Source organism: Saimiri boliviensis, chromosome 15 (genome assembly GCF_048565385.1).
Source record: "Saimiri boliviensis isolate mSaiBol1 chromosome 15, mSaiBol1.pri, whole genome shotgun sequence".
NCBI classification, from domain to species: Eukaryota; Metazoa; Chordata; class Mammalia; order Primates; family Cebidae; genus Saimiri; species Saimiri boliviensis.
This window is the reverse complement of record NC_133463.1, coordinates 12,813,708-12,832,990: the sequence shown is the minus strand read 5'-3', so window position 1 is coordinate 12,832,990 and position 19,283 is coordinate 12,813,708.

Genomic DNA, 19,283 nt, shown 5'->3' with positions numbered 1-19,283 from the left:
TTCCACAAAAGTTTTAGAATTGCAGTTTTGAAATTATACTCATTAGAGTTTCATTTGTCAGTATTATGTAGGGGTTAGATCCAGAAAGATTTGTATTTACTTCTTCACATGTCTCAGGTAGACTCGATAACTTTAGAATCATTTCTCAGTTTTAGGTAACTAAATCGACTAGCTAAAGTAAAATTAAACCCTAACCTCATGAAAGAAAATGTTTGAGATCATGAATTTTTAAAGAGGATTATTTCCCATTCATACTTCAGGTCCAGAAAGTCACATTTCCTATATTGAGTACTCTATGTGTTCATCAGTCCATTACTCCCTTAGTTAAGGTGAAAGACACACAATCACACTAAGATGTCCATAAATAAATATACCACATGATGTTATTATGAGGAGACAAGACTATTAATTATTTTTTTAAAGTTAAAGCATGTTAGAGAAATGCTGTAATATAGTATATATAATCTGGTGATGTAGTGATATTGACTGAGTGAAAAGCAAGTTGTCAGTAAAGAAGCATTTAAAAAATACTTTATAGAAATTTGAAGTATTAAGTTGAAAAATAAATATGATCAGGATAAGCTTGTGCAAGAAGAAAGAATTCCAGGAAATAGTATTCCAAGAGACAATGAATGCAGTGTTTCTCCAGAGAATAACGAGAAACACACTTTTGACCAGCTGTGAGATAAATATAACACAACTACTAGCTAAAGTTTTTGAAGCAGAGAAATTTAAACTGGATAATAAATAATAATAGCTAATATGATTGAGCCTGTATCATGCTCCTTACATTGTTTTAAGCATTTTAATTTCAACAATAATTCTATGAAGTAGGTATTATTACCATTTTTCAAATGAGGAATCTGAAGCATGGAGAAACTCAACTTGACACGTATAATAAATGGTAGAGACAAGCTTCTTTGCCAATTTGTAAAGTCTTGAAAGCCTGTTCAATAGAGAACATTTTCTGGTGGCTACACACAGATACATTTTGATAAATAGAAAGTTCAATTTTCTAGATAAATGGTTACATGCTTGCTATAAGATGAGACCTCCAAAGGAGCACAAGTGGATATAAAGGAGCAAATACTAATTCCTCTGAAAGAAAGAAAAGATTTTTCTTTTTCTGTTTAATGATGTTTTATGATACTTTTTCTTGGATCACACTCCACCCCCCTCAAAAGACACACACACACACACACACACACACACACACACACACACACACACCACATACTCCCTCTCTCTCTCACTTGTTCTCAATTGGTAATCTTCTCTTTCTTTTCTATTTTCTGGCTGGCCCTCCTTAATTGTTTCTAGTTTCTTTCCTGCCAACATCAAGCATCTGTATTTATGATAAAAAATTCCTACTCCATCTCTCATCTCTCTATAACTATATCCCATTTCTCTCCCCTTTACAGATTTCTTTGAAAACACATTTGCCTTTGTTGTTTTCACTTCATCGCAACTCATTGACTGACTTCTCAATCTTCTGCTGATTGTCTTTTGATCCAATCAGTTCTCTACATATGGTCTTGCTGAGGACTCTGTAGGGCTAATTATTAAGAAATAACATCCCTATGGTTCATTTCTCACTTTTCAAATCTTCTTGGAAGCAAGAGACACTGATTTATTAATTTTTTTTGAAAAACTCTTTTCCTTTGCTCTTTATTTATTTTTATTATCATTGTACTTTAAGTTCTGGGGTACATGTGCAGAATGTGCAGGTGTGTTACATAGGTATACATGTGCCATTCAGGCCAACCTGAATATAGATTGGCTGCATCCATTCCACTGTCATTTACATTAGGTATTTCTCCTTATGCTACTTAGCCCCCTTAACCCCCCACCCCCTGCTATTCCTCCCCTACCCCCCCATCCGCCAACAGGCCCCGGTATGTGATGCTCCCCTCCCTGTATCCATGTGTTCTTATTGTTCAACACCCCCCTATGAGTGAGAACATGCAGTGTTTGATTTTCTGTTCTTGTGTCAGTTTGCTGAGAATAACGGTTTCCAGCTTTATCCATGTTCCTGCAAATGACATGAACACATCCTTTATATGGCTGCACAGTATTCCATGGTATATATGTGCCACATTTTCTTTATCCAGTCTATTATTGATGGGCATTTGGGTTGGTTCCAAGTCTTTGCTATAGTAAACAGTGCTACAATGAACATGTAGGTGCATGTGTCTTTATAATAGAACGATTTATAAATCCTTTGGGTATATATCCAGTAATGGGATTGCTGGTTCAAATGGTATTTCTAGATCTAGATCCTTGAGGAAATGCCACACTGTCTTCCACAATGGGTGAACTAATTTACACTCCCACCAACAGTGTAAACGCATTCTTATTTCTCCACATCCTCTCCAGCAACTGTTGTTTCCTGACTTTTTAATGATCTCCTGACCATTCTAACTGGCATGAGATGGTATCTCAATGTGGTTTTGATTTCATTTCTTTAATGACCAGTGATGATTAGCTTTCCAAAATATGTTTTGTTGCCTGCATAAATGTCTTCTTTTGAGAAGTCTCTATTCATATCCTTTGCCTACTTTTTAATGGGGTCGTTTGACTTTTTCTTGTAAGTTTGTTTAAGTTCTTTGTAGATTCTGGATGTTAGCCCTTTGTCAGATGGGTAGATTGCAAAACCTTTTTCCCATTCTGTTGGGTGCTGGTTCACTCTAATGATTTCTTCTTTTGCTGTGCAGAAGCTCTTTAGTTTAATTAGATCCCATTTGTCTATTTTGGCTTTTGTTGCCATTGCTTTTGGTGTTTTAGTTATGAAGTCTTTGCCCATACCTATGTCCTGAATAGTGTTGCCTAGGTTTTCTTCTAGGACTTCTATGGTGTTAGTTCTTATGTTTCAATCTTTAATCCATCTGTAGTTAATTTTTGTATAAAGTGTAAGGAATGGGTCCAGTTTCAGCATATGGCTAGCCAGTTTCCCAACACTATTTATTAAACAGGAAATCCTTTCTCCATTGCTTGTTTTTGTCAGGTTTGTCAAAGATCAGATGGTTGTAGATGTGTGACATGACTTCTGAGGCCTCTGTTCTGTTCCATTGGTCTATATCTCTGTTTTGGTACCAGTACCATGCTGTTTTGATTACTGTAGGCTTGCAGTATAGATTGAAGTCAGGTAGTGTGATTCCTCCACCTTTTTTTTTTTTTTTTTTTTTTTTTTTTTTGCTTAGGATTGTCTTGGCTATGCAGATTCTTTTTTGGTTTCATATGAAATTTAAGGTGGCTTTTTCTCATTCTGTGAAGAAAGTCATTGGAATCTTAATGAAGGCAGCATAGAATCTATAAATTACTTTGAGCAGTAGGGCCATTTTCCTGATATTGATTCTTACTAACCATGAGCATGGAATGTTTTTCCATCTGTTTATGTCCTCTCTTATTTCCTGAGCAGTGATCTGTAGTTCTCTTTGAAGAGGTCCTTCATACCCCTTGTTAGTTTCTAGGTATTTTATTCTCTTTGTAGCAATTGTGAATGGGAGTTCACTCATGATTTGGCTCTCTGTTTGTCTGTTATTGTTGTATAGGAATGCTTGTGATTTTTGCACATTGATTTTCTATCCAGAGACTTTGCTGAAATTGCTTATCAACTTAATGAGATTCTGAGCTGAGACGATGGGATCTTCTAAATACACAATCATGTCTTCTGCAAATAGAGACATTTTGACTTCCTCTTTTTCTAATTGAATACCCATTATTTCTTTTTCTTGCCTGATTGTCCTGGCCAGAACTTTCAATACAGTGTTGAATAGGAGTGGTGAGAGAGGGCACCCTTGTTTTGTGCCAATTTTCAAAGGGAATGCTTCCAGTTTTTGCCCATTCAATATGATATTGGCTGTGGGTTTGTCAAAGATAGCTTGGCTGAATATAAATTTCTGGGTTAAAAATTCACCCCACCCTGCTCCGGCTCAACCTCCTTGGACTGTACCCACTGTCTAACCAGTCCCAATGAGATGAACTAAGTACCTCAGTTGGAAATGCGAAGATCACCCACCTTCTGTATCACTCTTGCTGAGAGCTGCACACTAGAGTTGTTTCTATTCAGCTATCTTGCCAGCAAATCTTCCTTTGCTTTTAAGACATTGCATTTTCCCTGAATTCTTCCTGCATCTTCATTCCTGAGGAGCTCTGCCTCTGCAACTTGGCCTTTGCAGCTCCTCCTCCTTTTCTCTGTCTCAGAAGCATCAACCATCCTTTAGGTTCTGATATTATTCCTATTCTCAGTCCACAATACCTATTATTCTTGGGTAATATTAAAAGTCACGTGGCTTCATTTCCTATCTGTATTTTGAGGACTGCCTGGAATCATCAGACTTTAAAAATAGAATTTATTTTATAGGAGGAATATCTGTTTGGGGGCATTTTAGGCTTGAATATGTTTTGGGAAATCCCATATGTTAATGTCCCTTAGATGGTCAAAAATATATATTTCGAGTCAGAAAACAAGTTAGAGTTTGAGACATACATTGGGTAGTTATATGAGGTAAACATCTAAGGACAAAACATGGAAAATTCTTGAATTAGGATTTAGAAAAAAAGGAGGATGAGCCACTAAAACAAAATTAAAAGTGGTCAAATAATTTTGATAGAATTCATGTTGGATTGATTCAGAAAGGCAATAATAAAGAAAGAAAATAATTGATGCAGAGAGTGTGATTTGGAGGTTAAGAAGTCTGGTGATCTTCAGTATTTGTAAAATGATGAGAAGAAAGGCCAATATTCAAGTGTAGGATTGAATAAGTCATTTATGGAGAGCACAGACCACTCTTTCTAAATGTTGGATTGTGAAATAATGTAGGAGCCATAGCCATGGCCATGTTTTCACTTATATATTTTCTCAGTGCTGCACAGTGCCTGGTAAAAATAAGTACTCAATAAATATTTGTCTAATGAACAAATGATTGGATGATTATAAGTCATGATGAAAGACAGGTGGCTTGTGGGTGAAGAAGGAATGGTATAATGTAAAGAATGTAAGAATTCTCACTTTCTATTTAAAACCTCAAAACTCAGATTCTAGAGGTCCACAAAGGTTTTTTGCTGGTCGATGAAGGAAATATTCTGAAAATTCATATGGTAAATATTTTCAAGCTTATATTGGAGAAGGGAGTCATTCATTATAGAACAGCATGCCTTGTGAAAAGCCCTAAAATCAATAATTAGTAATATTAAGACTTCTGCTTCTGGATGTCTAATACATCACATTATTCACTAAGGTATCTTTTCACAGATTATAACTTAACAATTTAAAAATGTATGTATGTGTGCATAGTATTTAAAATGTTGGCTTAGTTATGTTTTATATGGTTCAAATTTATATTAGGATATGTATTCATCTGATTTAAAATATTTTTACAAGAGAATTTTCTCCCTATATAATCCCTTTGCTTTCCTACTTATTTAGAGCCATGAACCTGTCAATCATCTCTAGAATCAATATTGGAAGCACAAATATTAAAACAAAGAAAGAGAAATTATGAAATTTATACTACTATTTTTGAAAATAGTAGGTATGAGAAAATAAATGATGGAATGACTTTTCCCTTCTCCCTTCCTCAGTATAACTACATACCCTTGATATAATTCACCAGACAATCATAAAATAATTTTGAAATGTGGAAAGAGGAAAGTAGGCTAGCTAGGATCCTTGAAACTTCAATAACTACAGTGTTTTCCACAGTTTTTATATTTTATTTTTCATACATGCTGGATTTTGGAAAGTCTTGCATCCTACAGCTGACAGGAATTGACAGAAAAAAAAATTTAAAAGAAAAAAATGGCTTCATCTTTCTGGTCAAAGGATCAGGAAAGCGTAAACATAGTGGAGACTTGGTGAGGAGACCCATACTCAGTACCAGTGGGACCCAATATGCTCACAGCAGTGGCAACATCAGAACCCAGGAGGTCAATCCAAACACCACCCACGTTGCTGACATCAAAAGAACTGATCTGTATGTAAGGTGACATCATAGAGCTGTAGAATGCTGGTCCAGTGCCTATACACTAAGCTGAAACAGTGAAGCTGTCTGCTGAAACAGAAGAGTTCAATAAGATCCAGTGGACTTAGTGGATCCTGGTTCTGCATATGACAAGTGATATTAGAGTGTATCTTAGATATTTGGATATTAATATCACAACTCAAGTGAAAATGCTGAACAAGAAGCCAAAATTGAGGTGTATCAGATATTGGATGTGTGTGACAAATAATTTAGAGCAGCCATAACAAAATTTATTTTAGAAATAATTAGGAACTAAAATAAAAAATATAATTTTAGCAATGAAATAGAAATTGTTTAAAAATGGAATAGAAGTTATAGAACTAAAAAATACAATAACTTAAATAAATGACTTGCTAGAAGGCCGTAGTAGAAGAGTAAGATGACAGAAAATAGTTAGGGAACCTGCAGACAGAACATTAGAATTTATTTAATCTGAATAACTGAGGGGAGAAAAACGTGAGCAGGGACTTGGACCTGTGGAACAACAACGAAAGACCCACTGTTCTTAACATCAGAGTTCCATAAGGAGAGGAGAAAACGTCTGGATCTGAAAGAGTAAAGGAATAAAGTCTGAAAGCTTTTCAAAAGTGGGAAAAGGCATGAACTACAGACACATCACACTGAACTTCTATAAACCAACGACAAAGAAAAAACAATCTTACAAGCAGCCAGAAATAAATGGCACATGGCCCACAGTGGAACTTAAATTTCATGGTACTGGATTTCTTACAAGCAATCATGGTGTAAAGATGGAAAGTTTTCAAGTGGTGAGAGAAAAAGTCTATGAGCATGAATTCTATATTCAAAACTATTCAGGAAAGAAGGTGAAATAAAGATGTTCTCCGATAAAGAAATTATGAGAATGACTTAAATGGATAAAAAGGGAGTTCTTCAAAGAGAAAGTAAATGCTGGCATAAGGAGGAATGTAACTTTGGAAAGAAAAGGAAAAAACATGAATAGATAAAAACAGGGGTAAATATGCATTATTCTTCTTCCTAAAAAGAATACCATGTCTAATGACAAGATAAATTATATCTGTTTGGTGCTCAATGTATATAGAGGAAATACTAGAGATAATTTAAAATGTGGAGAGGATAATGGCACCCAAATGGTAGTAAGATTTCAATACTTCATTTGCATGGTGAAACATAGATATCAGTGGGCTGAAATCAGTTACATGTGTGTATTATAATATCTAGAGCTACTAGGAAGTAAATGATACAAAATGATATACTCTAATACAGCATAAATAAAATCAGATATAATCCCAAAAATATTCAAATAACCTACAGGAAGGTAAGAAAAGAGAGAGGAATGAGAAACAGAGGACAAATAGTAAACAAATAATTATATGACATGCTTAAGTCCTAACATAGAAATAATTAATTTAAATGTAGATGGTCTGAATTCACTGATTAAAAGTCAGAGTGAAGTTGAACCATATCATCCAAAACTGTCGTTTATTTTATAAGAAACTCCTATTTTTTTCTACAAAATGTATGATTTTATATTTAAATGTGATTTATAATTTCCTGTCTAAGTGATACATTTTGAGTTAATTTTTATATAAAATGTGAGATTTATGTTGAGGTTAATTTTTTTAGCTATATATTTCCAATGCCTCCAGTACCATTTGTTTTTTTAAAAAAAGCCACTTTATAACATTTCTTCTTATCTTTGTCAAAAAATAAGTTTTGTAGGTGTCTATTTCTGAGTTATCTAATATATTTGATTGATCCATGTGTCAAACACTCCACCAATACTACCCTCTCTTTATTACTGTGGCTTTATATTAAGCTTCAATAACAATTAGAGAAATCCCTTCCATTTTTTTTTCAAAATTGTTTTCGCTCTTCTTGTTCTTTGAATTTCCACTTAAATTATAAAATAATCTTGAATTTATAAAATATATATTTATATTATATATATTTATAATATATATATTTATTATTTATATATTGTTTATAAAATAATCTATAAAAAATTATAAAATAATCTATAAAATCCTTGCTGGTATTTTGATAGAAATTGTGCTAAGCCTCTGTATCAATTTAGTAAAAGTTGTGATGTTTATAAAACTGAGTTTTCCTATCTCTGTATATGGTACATATTGCCAATATGAGTTCTTTCATGGTTTTATAGCATTCAGCATAAAAATTCTGTGCATGTTGTGTTATGTTTACCCCAAGCATTTTACTTTTTGTGCAATTTAAAACAGTATAATTTTTATTTCATTTAATTGTTCATGGGATCATTTGTAGTATATAGAAATACAAATGATTTTTGTATGTTGATCCTGTATCCTGTGGTCTTACTGAACTTGCTTATTAGTTCAACTTTTTTGTTTTTGATTCTTTGGGATTTTTTAATGCAGAAAAGTATGTCATCTGTAAGTAAAGGCAGTTTAATTTTTTTAAATTTAAATACCATTTATTTCTTTTTCTTGCCTTATTGCATGCAATGGCTAGAATTTTCAGTATTATGCTGAATAAGGATGATAAGGATGGATATAATTGCCTTGTTCCCTGTCGTAGGGGAAAGGATTTCATTTTTTATAAATAAGAATGATACTTTTGTAAGTTATTTGTAGACACACCTTCTCAAGTTAGGGTAGTTCCTCCCTATTTATAACTGCAGATTTTAATCGTAATTGGGTATTAGATTTCAATAAATTATTGTCCTATATCAATTGATATAATCATATAATTTTCTTTTTTAGCCTGTTGAGATAGTGATTGCATTGATTTATTTTCAAATGTTTGAGCAGTCTGCAGATCTAGAAAAAATATCACACTTAATCATCTCTATAATTTTTCACACATTGTTGAATTTGAATTGCTAATATTTTGTTGGAGATTTTTGCATCTAAGTTCGTGAGAAATATATATCTATAATGTTCTTTTGGTAGAATGAATGACTTTGATACTTCGTAAAAGGTGTTAAAAAGCACTGTCTCTTCTATTCTGGAAAAGATTATTTAAGTTATCAATATTTAGAAATATTTGGTGGAATTCTTCAGTGAAACTTCTGGAACTAAAGATTTTGGAGGAAAATTTTAATTACAAATTTCTTTTTTGGTTTTAGGGCAATTGAGGTTGTCTATTCATTTTGATTCAATTTTGGTAGGTTGTGGTTTCAAGGAACTGTACAATATCTTTTAAGTTCTCAAATTTTTAAGAGTAAAATTATTCAGAGTATTTCCTTATTAACCTTTTAATGATTGTAAGGTCTGTAGTAATATCCTCTGTTTCACTCCTGATATTATTGATGGAAATCTTTTCTCTTTTTATCTTGGTAGGGCTTAGTAGAGGGTTATAATCTTTATTGTTTTTTTTAAAACAACTTTTGCCTTTATTGCTTTTTCTGTATTGTTTTCCTTATCAATTTAGCAACATCTAGCATTGTTTGTATGTTTTCATTTTCATTCAATTCTCTGTATTTTAAAATTTTCATTGACATTTTCACAGGTTTTTCAAAAGTATATTATTTAATTTTTATTTGTTTGGAGATTTTTCTGTTCCCTTTCTGTGATCGATTTCAAGTTTTATTCCATTATTGTAAGACAATGTACTGTATATTATTTACAATCTTTTAAGTTTGTTGAGATTTGTTTTAAGACCCAGGATATGATGTTTTGTTGGCTATTTTATTGGTACTGGCTCTTGCAAAAATATTTATATTTTCATAGTTGAGTAGTATGTTTTAAAGATAGTAATTAGATTCTGTTAGTTGATGTTTTTGTTCTGTTCTTCTATATCATTGCTAATTTTCTGTCTTACAGTTCTTTGCTACTAGTTGAGTGTTAAAGTCTCTAACTAGAAATGGGAGTTTGTCTGCTGCTCCTTTCAGATCTATTAGTTTTTGTTTTATGTATTTTGAAGCCTTGATATTTGGTTCATACACATTTAGAATTGCTGTATCTTCTTGTTAGGTTGACTGAATTATGATTATCAAATGGTCCTTTATGGTTATAGTAATTTTTCTTTTTTTTTTCACCCTGAAGTCTACTTTGATATTACTATAGATATTTTGCTTGTTTTGATTAGTTAGCATGATATGTCATTTTCTTTTCTTTTTCTACTTTCGCTTAATACCCATCTATTTAACTGTATTTGATGATAAAGGGCTAAAAAGGTAATTCTTACATATGACATCAAAAGCTTGATCTATCAAAGAAAAAAACTGATAAGTTGAACCTTGTCACAAGGTGAAATATTTTGCTCTGTGAAGGATCCTATTAAGAATCACCCTACAGCTTGGAAAAGGTAAGCTACAGCATGAAAGAAAATACTCACAAATAACATGTTCAGTAAAGGACTAAAATGTAGGCTCTGTAAAAAAAACACTCAAGATTTAGCAGTTAAAAAAACTTAACCCAATTACAAAAAAAAAAAAAGAAAAAAGGTATAGACATTATATGAAACACAATATACAGATGACGAGCACGTAGAAAAGTTTTCAGATGTGTTAACCACTGGGGAATTGGAAATTAAGATCACAATCAAATCAAATATCGCTTCACACCTATCATAATGGATAATGTAGAAAACAGCAAAGACACTACATACTGACCAGGATGCGAAGAGACTGTATCACTCATACATTGCTCTCAGAAATATAAAATGGCAAAGCCACTCTGAAAAACAGTTTAACAGTTTTGTAAAATGCTAAACATATAAATACCATATGGCCCATCAATTTTACTCTTGGACATTTAGGCCAGATAAATGAAAAATTATGTTTACACAAAAACCTGTTCATAAGAGTAGTAAAGATCTTCATTCCTAATAACCCCAAACTGAAAACAATCCAGATGTTCTACACTGTATACATGATTAAACTAACTATGGAACATACACATCATAAAATACTCTCAGCAATAAAAAGGAACAAATTATTGATACATGCAATTTGGGTGAATCTCCAGGCAACTATGCTGAATAAAAAAGTCCAGGGCTCAAAGGTTGCATATTATGTTTGCATTTGTATAACCTTCTTGAAATGAAAAAAAAATATAATAATGGAAAAATAGATCAGTGGTTGTCAGGGATTAGGAATGTAAGTGGAGAAAGTTGGAAAGGAAGTGAATATAGCTATAAAAGTACAATGAAATGGATACTCGAGGTGATAGAATTGTCTTGTATCTTGACTATGGTCACACAACTACATACACACACAGACACATACACAGGAATACATGTAAAACTGGTGAAATCTAAATAATGTGCAAAGGTCAAATCTAAGTAAGATCCATGGTCAATTTCCTCTTTTCATGGCATACAATATGTTACTGTTGGGAGATTCTGAATAGAGTATACAGGTCGTCTCTATTATTCCTTAAACTATGTGTAAAACTACAATTATCGGAAAACAGTAAGTTAGAAAACAGATACCAAACATCACACATAGAGACAAGGAAAATGTAGCAAGTTCTTAAGCCTCCTGTAGCCTGATAAATCATGAGAGAAATATCAGCAGTTAGTTTTGGCTTTTGTAATTTTAATGTGTTCTATTTGAGGGCTCTAAAAACTGCTAAATTCAACACCTTATTGCTACAGACTGCATTTTAAATGACAGTATTTTTAAAAACTCTTATTAACAGTGCGTTTGAGAAGATTAGGATCTGGCATATTTACCTATAGTTAGGCAGCACATGGTTAAGAAGCTTTTCCATTAAGCAGAGCTGGAAAACAAGATGATAGGAAAGAGAGAGAAATGTCTAGATTGCAGCCCCATCCTGTAGGCCAGGCGTCCCCAAACTTACAGCCCGCGGGGTGCATGCGGCCCCCTGAGGCATTTATTTGGCCCCCGCCGCACTTCAGGAAGGGGCACCTCTTTCATTGGTGGTCAGTATGTGGCGGCCCTCCAACGGTCTGAGGGACAGTGAACTGGCCCCCTGTGTAAAAAGTTTGGGGACGCCTGCTGTAGGCCAAACTAACTTGCTCAAGCGTCAACCACTCATTAAACCAAAGATGAACTATCTTTGCTATATGCCATTTCCTTGGTTAGCCACGGAGTCCACACCTTGCTTTCTAGTGGCCAGTTTCTTAAAAATAACTAGGGGAGGTAGGTTTGGTAGACATAATCAGGGTTTTATACTCCAGAAAAGCAGTTTAGATATAATTTGACTGAGAGTATCATTGAAGGTATTTGAACAAAGGCACACTTTATCAAAATTTGTCTATTCTGCAAGATCAAGAAATGAGACAGAATTAAGTATGAAACTATTGCAATAATCCAGTGGAGAACTACAAAGGGTCAAATTAGCATGTGATTTTTAAGAACAGAAAGAGTCACATATTTTTTAGGCACTTACTATAGATATTGTACAATGTAAAGATAGTTAAAACAATTTTGAACATATGAACCAAAATATATTGACTTTTGTAAACTACAAAATAAAAACAAAGTTTACTAATAAAACACAGCAGCAAATGATTGTTGGTGCAATAGTGACTGAATAGGAATCTCCATGAAAAAAAGAAGAAATCTCTATCCGTGAAAAGAAGATATTCAAGGAGTATATACAAATGTGTTTCTGCACTTTACTAGAATTTGAACTGACCAAAGAGTTAGCAGGCTTATAATGGTCCCTGCTAAGATTAAATTTCCCCTGTGTCATTAAAATGTTCAATACAACAGTTCACATCTTCAAGATCAAACTGGTTTCTGATGGACATTTACTCATTGCTAAAATGTTCAAGAGCCCTAAATCAAATATATTCTGTCTCTGAGGGACATTGAATAATAACATATAATATTAGAGAGAACATAATACAATAAAAAGAACTGAGCCTGTGGAACTGTGAAAATGGAAGGAGGTAGAGGAAATTCATTCAAATCATCATTGTTTCTTCAAATGGCCTCTGCTTTTATTTTGAAAAGGATGGGACTCGGAAAGGATTCAAAATGAGAATCATCTCTGTAAAAGTGTGTGTGAGGAAGGTGGAAGGCTTTATTACTATATTAGCGGTCCTCATGCTTTGGTGTCTGTAAGAATAATCCGCAGGATTTGTTAACACGTAGATCTTCATTCTTCATTGCAATCCTCACTCAAAGATCCTGATGTTAAATCTGGAATAGGACACATATATTTTGCATTTTTGTATCATAAATATTTATTGACCACTCACTTTTTATCAGAAATTGTTATAAGTATGTGAACCATGTATTCTGCCATGCTCTCCTCACGCACCTGGTTGATTCTTATAAATGGTAAAAATCATCTGGGAAAACATTTCATGAAATACAGATTGAGTATATAGTCCACATATCATTATGTTGCAGAAGAAGGAACAGCGACTCAAAGTTAAGCACCTTATCCTGGGCCACACAGCAAGTTAGCATCATATAGATTGATTTAACCACCACCATATCCTGTGCCATTTATCTGAGTCTGTACAAAACATGGAAGTGGCATTACAGTATGTAAACATTTCCTTTTTCATACAATCTTTGTTGACCTGTAAAGTCTTTGATCTATATATTGACAAATGCTTACATTTGATCTTGTCCATGGTCTGGTTTGATATGGAGTCAATATACGCCCACGGAAGGAGCACTGGAGTCTGCTTTAAACCCTTTGTTTTTTCATAAATATGCTTTGCAAGCTCATGAATTGCTGTCTTCAGACTTCTGTTCCCTTGCTCTCTCCAGTAGCTTAAATTTTAGCAAATTGGGTGTTGATAGTCTAATGTGGACATATTATCAGGATCATGCCCTTTCCTTTCTAGGCATTCTCATTCTTTTACAACTCCTCTTATTAGATTAAAATAACAAAAACATTTGTTCATAGCAAAAATACATATCTCCGATGGCAAAAAAAAAAAAAAAAAGGTGAGAGAATATTGCATTTTTCTAAAGCCTGTTTCTTATTAAGCCAGACTTGATTGGTTTTAGACCCAGGAGACATAGGCCAGTGCTTATTTCCATGGTTTCCTCAAAGTTACATTCTCCTAGAATCTTTCCTTTCCCATATTTTTTCTAGGAAATGTAACCAAAGGAACACATTTTCAACCTTGATGCTATCTCCTAAGAGGTTCGAAGAATCAGTTAACTTTTTTCTGTATTTGGACTGTCAGCTTCAATATTCTCCCTGATATTACTTTATTTTTTTTTTTAATCACAGTCTCTCAGCAATAGCAAATTTTTATTCATGCATATGATGGCTGTGATTTTCTAGGTAGAGTTTTGTGCTTTGGAACCTGAATTGCAATGCAATTATCTTTCCTTTTTTACCCTGGCTTTCCAGGGAGATAACCCTACAAATTTTGATTTTCTAAACATAGTATGGTCTTGTTTGAATTGCAGATTTTCTCTTTTATTTTTAGGCTAAAATTTTTATATTGCAAGATGCATTTTTATATACTTATGCACAAACACATAGATGCCCTTATGCATTTAAACATCTATGTTTATTAATTCAAATATAGAAGATGGATAATAACCCACTGCTCAGCATTACTTTGAAGGCTTGTTTAATTTTAATATTTCATGTGCATGAAAATACAATAAAACATCTCTTTCAGTCCTTTTAAAACTATGACTGGTTAATTTACCATGTCAGTCAATTATATTTTCATAATGAGTGCATTCTGTCCTTTAGGATTACATTAACATTTAAATATTATCCAGCATCTTAGACTGATTTTAGAAAGTTGAATGGGGAAAGTAGTAGGATATTGGCTATGATATTTCCTAATATTAAACTTAGAATGTTAAAATTAAAAGAAAGCTTGGAAAAAGCAACCTAAACTATTGATGGCTTGTGGAAATCTAATAAGAGGAATGGCTTTTCTTCCCCACCCATCAAAATGTATTTATGGTTACGGGCACATACATACACATATATAATTTTGGTAAAAATTTGAGTAGGTGGGGTGAGGATCCAAGATGGCTGAATAGGAACAGCTCCAGAGTGCAGTTCCCAGTGAGAACTGCACAGAAGTTGAGCGCTCACCACATTTGCAAACAAGTTTTCACTGCCCGCAGACCAGGAGATTCCCTGGCCAAAAAGTGCCATGAGTTTTCAGGGCAGCGGTTTCAGCCAGTGTCTTTCTTTCTTTCTTTCTTTTTTCTTTTCTTTTCTTTCTTTCTTTTTCTTTCTTTTCTTTCTTTCTTTTTCTTTCTCTTTCTCCTTCCTTCCTTCCTTCCTTCCTTCCTTTCTTTCTTTCTTTTTTTTTGAGACAGAGTTTTGCTCCTGTTACCCAGGCTGGAGTGCAATGGCAGGATCTCGGCTCACCGCAACCTCCTCCTCCTGGGTTCAGGCAATTCTCCTGCCTCAGCCTCCTGAGTAGCTGGAATTACAGGCACGTGCCACCATGCCCAGCTAATTTTTTGTATTTTTAGTAGAGACGGGGTTTCGCCATGTTGACCATGATGGTCTCGATCTCTTGACCTCGTGATCCACCCACCTTGGCTTCCCAAAGTGCTCGGATTACAGGTGTGAGCCACTGCACCTGGCCCTAGGCGGCAGTTTCAACTGGTGCCTGGAATGCCTGGGAGACAGAGCTGCCCATTCAGCTGAAAGGGAGGGGGCTGAGGCAGAGAGCCAGGAGATCTGGCTCAGCGGGTAGCACCACCACAAAACAAACCATCTGAAACGCTCTGGATTGAGTTTCCCAGCAAGCTCAACTGGACCCGGGACAGTCCAGCTCAGTGTGGGGAAGGGTGTCCCCTACTACTGAGGCAGTTCATGCAGCAGCTGGGCAGATCCTGCATCAGCTCAGCAATGCCTCTGCTGGCAGACTGTGACTAGCCTCCTCCATGTGGGGCAGGGTATCTTTGAAAAAAGGCAGCAGCACCACAAGAACTTATAAACAAAGCTGACACTCCTAGGACGGAGCGCCTGGGAAAAGAGGGGTTACGAGTTCTGCTACAGCAGACTTAAATGTACCTGCCCAGCAGCTCTGAATGGAACAGTGGAGCCCCCAGCACAGCACTTGAGCACCTATAAGGGACAAACTGTAATTGAAGGGAAAAAAACATAATGGCTACTCAGTGGTTGATGGAAAAACTCTTGTAGAAGTAGAATCAGGGAGACTGCCCAATAACTGATCTTCCCAAACCTGTGAGTTATTCACACTGAGTCAAGCCTTAAAATAGCTGCAGAATCAAGAAGGAACCATTTATGCCAATTTCAAGTATGCTTTTGGAGTGGCCTATATCTTTGGGAAAATTTGGACTGAATGAGGCCTTATTGCTAGCAAGGGCCAAAATCTTGTCCACAGAGAATTAATTATGCAAGCATTAGAAAACTTTCAGCTACCAGTGGATATAGCCATTGCTCACGTCCCAGGATACCAAAAAGATCTCTCTTTTGAGAGTCAAGGAAATAACCTTGCAGACCAGATAGCCAAATAGGCTGCTTCTTCCCAAAAAGCGCCCATTTTCCACTTAACTCCTTGTCTCCCTTCCCCATCCACATCCCCAATCTTCTCCCAGCAGATAAAGAAAAATTAAAGAAAACAGGGGCTAAAAACAACTCAGAAGGGAAATGGATACTGCCAGATAACAAAGAAATGTTGTCCAAACCCCTAATGAGAGAAATCTTAGCACAACTTCACCAAGGGACCTATTGGGGTCCCCAAGCCATGTGTGATGTGATCCGTAGAACCTATGGGTGTATAAGGATTTAAACCCTAGCCAGGCAACTCACAGATAGTTATATGGTATGCAGGAAAACCAATAAACAAACCTTAAATAAAACACCCTTCAAGGGAAGAAATTTCAGGCTAAGGCCATTCCAAAGTGTCCGAATGGACTATACTGAAATGCTCCGAATAGGCCACCTCAGATATTTGCTAGTCATAGTGGACCATCTCACTCACTGAGTGGAAGCCACCCCCTGCCAAGTGCAACTGCCAATAATGTAGTTAAAGTACTAATAGAAGATATCATACCCAGATTAGCATTAATAGAGAACACTGACTCAGACAATAGAACCCATTTTACTGCATGTATCATTAAAGGATAACCCAGACACTAGAAATAAAATGAGAATATTATACTTCCTGGCACCCACCCTAACCTTTAAAACATCACCTAACTAAACTAATCTTAGAAACCTGACTGCCATGGACTAAGTGCTTCCTATCGCCTTACTAAGAATTCTTAACACTCCTTGAAAAGTTATTGGCCTATCCCCTTACGTAATGCTCTGTGGATTGCCATAGAGCAATTCCACCACTGACATCCCTACATTGGAAACAAAAGATCAATTTCTTAAAAACGATATAGGTGGTCTATCTTCCACCCTCTCTTCTCTCAGGACCCAAGGCCTCTTAGCACAAATGCCACCTCTAGAGTTTCCAGTACACCCACATCAGCCTGGAGATTGTATGCTTATCAAAAGCTGGAAGGAGAAAAAACTCAAACCCTCATGGGAAGGACTCTATCTAATACTCCTAACAACTGAAACAGCTGTCCAAACAGCTGAAAAGGGATGGACTTATAACGCCCTGATAAAAAGAACCCCACCTCTTACAGAATTATGGACTGTCACTCCAGGATCAACTCCCTCAAAATTAACATTTGAAAAGGTATAATTTGTCTCTTTTTCCCCCAGTTGCCCAGGGGCATTTCATTACCAAGGTAACCAAGTCATTCTCTCCCCAAGCTATTGCGTTTGATGCTTGTTGAGCCATACCTTGCAGAGACCTACAAAGTCAAAAGCTACTAGCCTGTTTAGAAAAGTATCTTTGCCCTTGGCACTCACCCCACCCTCAACCTGATCCTTGTCAGATTCCCTATAATTGGCTACCTTGCCATTCCTGATACTATCTTCTCTGGACCACTAACCCTATTCCCACCTTAAGTTGCTTTCATGGTACAGAGGAAGATATTACTGGGAAAGACCCCAGAGGGTCCTTTGAGATTCGTTTTGTCACCCCTCTGGCACCCCTTCCTTCCTCAAAATCTCCTCCAAAGCAGACACTATCTTGCCATAACCTAATGACAAAACTAAAGTGACCATAGTGGAAGTCAAAGACTGAAAACAAACCCTGGGCATTGAGACTGGATATCAAGATACAAATGCCTTACTGGAATGGATCAAATAGTCCATTCACACTTTAAATAAAAGTGACTGTTATACCTGTGCAATGGGCAGGGCAGAAATCCAAATAGTTTCTTTTTCACTTGGATGGTCTAACCAACCAGGCATGGACTGTATGGTAGCTCTCTTCCAGCACCCTATAGCCTGGGATAAGAAGTCATGCACTGCTGTCTCACTGCTTTTCCCAGAAGTCAAAGACTGCTGTGTAGGTCATCCCCCAAGGGCCATGCAGCTCCTGGCCTCTGCTGCCAATTTCACCTTGTGTCTCTCTCAACAGGTGGGCAACTTGGCATTTTTTTTTTTTTTTTTTTGGAATCTAACAGGATGCAGTGAATCCAAGCCTTTTTGAGAGCTCACCAATAAAACTGCCCTGATCTATCCATGAGCAGATGTTTGGTGGTATTGCAGAGGACCTCTACTGGTTATGCTGCCAAGTAATTAGAGCAGCACTTGTTCTCTGATCCAATTGGCCATCCCTTTCACCATGGCATTTCATCAGTCTGATAAAAAGTCACTCTTTCTCGAAAAAAGAGAAGCTCCTTAATGATCTTTCAACCCCAACATCTATATGGACACAATTGGAGTACCACAAGGAGCACCCAATCAATTTAAAACTTGAAATTAAATAGCTGCCAGGTTTGAGTCAGTCTAATTTTGGTGGTCTACTATAAAAAAAAAAAAACTTAGGTTGAATAAATTACATATATTAAAATCAACAACAATTTGTTAATTACACCAGTGATTCCATTAAGGGGCTATTTTAAGGGATAAAATACAATTTTTACTTTTTATTAGTTCTTTGCTGATATTTCCTGTAACAAAATACAGGCTCACAATAGGAAAACAAACAGAAGTTTGTTAATGTGTGAACCTCTTGTATTCTTAGGTGATAACTCAGAGAAATGAGTAAATCTTTAGAGTAGATCTCAAAGAAGTGGCTTTGACTTCAGCTTGAAGTACTATTATTCTCCGAAACAAAGAAAGAAGAGTATGAGGACAGATCCAGTTAAGACGAGATGACCAGACAAAAAGGCCTTTTTGAAAGGAGGGTTGTTAATGCATAATTTAGTTGATGCCTTCTCCATTGATTAAGCGCCTCTAGTAATTTCCAGTCGTCTCCTCTTTCTAGTGCAGAAGGGAAGACATTCCTTACAAGTATTTTCTCTGCAGATATGTTTTTCTTACAAAAGGTAATTTCTCAAAC